Source organism: Vicugna pacos, unplaced genomic scaffold, assembly GCF_048564905.1.
Source record: "Vicugna pacos unplaced genomic scaffold, VicPac4 scaffold_16, whole genome shotgun sequence".
Classification (NCBI taxonomy): Eukaryota; Metazoa; Chordata; class Mammalia; order Artiodactyla; family Camelidae; genus Vicugna; species Vicugna pacos.
The window spans coordinates 3436970-3439426 of NW_027328737.1; positions in this window are offsets into that span (position 1 = coordinate 3436970).

A 2457-nucleotide genomic window follows, 5' to 3' on the forward strand; every position below is an offset into this window, starting at 1 on the left:
TGGGACAAGGATGCCCACTATCACCACTCCTATTCATCATAGTCTTGGAAGTCCTAGCCACAGCAGTCAGGCAAGAGAGAGAAATAAAAGGGATCCACATTGGAAAAGAAGAAGTAAAAGTGTCACTATATGCTGATGACAAGTTACTATACATAGAAAACCCTAAAAGGTCCACAAAAAACTACTAGGGCTGATCGAAGAATTCAGCAAGGCAGCAGGTTACAAGATTAACATTCAAATATCTGTTGCATTTTTTACACTGATTATGAATCAACAGAGAAATAAAGTAAGGAAATAATCTCCTTTAAAATAGCACCCAAAGTAATAAAATAACAAGGAACAAATATAACCAAGGAGGTGAAAGAATTATACACAGAACACTATGAACCAATGATGAAGGATGTTTCCATGTCTTGGCTATTGTAGGTAATGCTACTATGAACATTGGGATGCAGGTGTCACCTACACCCTAAATGTCCATTAACAAATGACTGGATAAAGAAGAAGTGATTGATATATATATATATATATATATATATATATATATATATATATATATATATATATATATATACAATGGAATTCCACTCAACAATAAAAAGTGACAACATAATGCCATTTGCAGCAACATGGATGTTCGTGGAGAATGTCATTAAAGTTAAGTAAACCAGAAAGAGAAAGAAAAATACCATATGTGATTGCTCATCTGTGGAATCTAAAAAAAAACAAAAAAAACGAATAAAGAAAGGATAAATACAAACAGAATTAGACTCACAGACATAGAATACAAACTTGTGGTTGCCAAGGGGGCGGGGGTGGGGAGAGATAGACTGGGATTTCAGAGTTTTAGAATAGATAAAAAAGATTACACTGTACAGCACAGGGAAATATATACAGGATCTTATGATATCTCAAAGAGAAAAAAATGTGACAATCAGTATATATATGTTCATGTATAACTGAAAAAATTGTGCCCTACACTGGAAATTCACAAAACATTGTAAAATGATTATAAATCAATAAAAAAAAATTTTAAAAAATTGATGAAGGAAATTAAAGAAGACTTTAAAAATTGGAAAGATATCCCATGCTCTTGGATTGGAAGAATCAATATTGTTAAAATGGTCAGACTGCCCAAGACAATTGACAGATTTAATGCAATCCCTATCAAATTACCAGGGACATATTTCACAGAACTAGAATAAATCATAATAAAATGTATATGGAACCATCAAAGACCTAGAATTACCAAAGCATTACTGAAGAGAAAGAAAGAGGCTGGAGGACTAACTCTCCCAGACTACAGACAATACTATAGAGCTACAGTCATCAAGACAGCATGGTATTGGTACAAAAACAGACATATAGATCAATGGAACAGAAAAGAGAGCCCAGAAATGAACCCACAAACTTTTGGTCAACCAATATTTGATGTAGGAGGCAAGAATATACAATGGAATAAAGACAGAATTTTCAGCAAATGGTGTTGGGAAAACTGGACAACAGCATGTAAAACAATGAAGCTAGAACACTCCCTTACAACATACACAAAAATAAACTCAAAATGCATCAAAGACTTAAATTTAAGACAAGATACAATAAGAGGAAAACATAGGCAAAACATTATCTGACATACATATCAAAACTTTTCTCCTAGAAGAAATAAAAGGAAGAATAAATAAATGGGGCTGAATTAAACTTACAAGCTTCTGCACAGCAAAGGAAACCATAAGTAAAATAAAAAGACAACCTACGGAATGGGAGAAAAATTTTGCAAGTGAAACTGACAAAGGCTCGATCTCCAGAATATATAAGCAGCTCATACGACTCAATAAGAAAAAAATAAGTGACACAATCCAAAAATGGGCAGAAGATCTAAACAAGCAATTCTCCAAGGAAGACATACAAATGATAAATAGGCACATGAAAAAATGTTCAATATCACTAATTATCAGAGAAATGCATATCAAAACTACAATGAGGTACCACCTCACACCAGTCAGAATGGCCATCATTCAAAAATCCACAAATGACAAATCCTGGAGAGGATGTGGAGAAAAGGGAACTCTCCTACACTGCTGGTGGGAATGCAGTTTGGTGCAGCCACTGTGGAAAACAGTATGGAGATTCCTCAAAAGACTAGGAATAGACTTACCATAAGACCCAGGATACCCACTCCTGGGCTTATATACAGAAGGAACCCTACTTCAGGATGACACATGCACCCCAATGTTCATAGCAGCTTTACAATAGCCAAGACATGGTAACAGCCTAAATATCCAACAGATGACTGGATAAAAAAGTGGTATATTTATACAATGGATTAATATTCAGCCACAAAACCTGACAACATAACGCCATTTGCAGCAACATGGATGTTCCTGGAGAATGTCATTCTAAGTGAAGTAAGCCAAAAAGATAAAGAAAAATGCCATATGAGATCACTCATATGTGGAA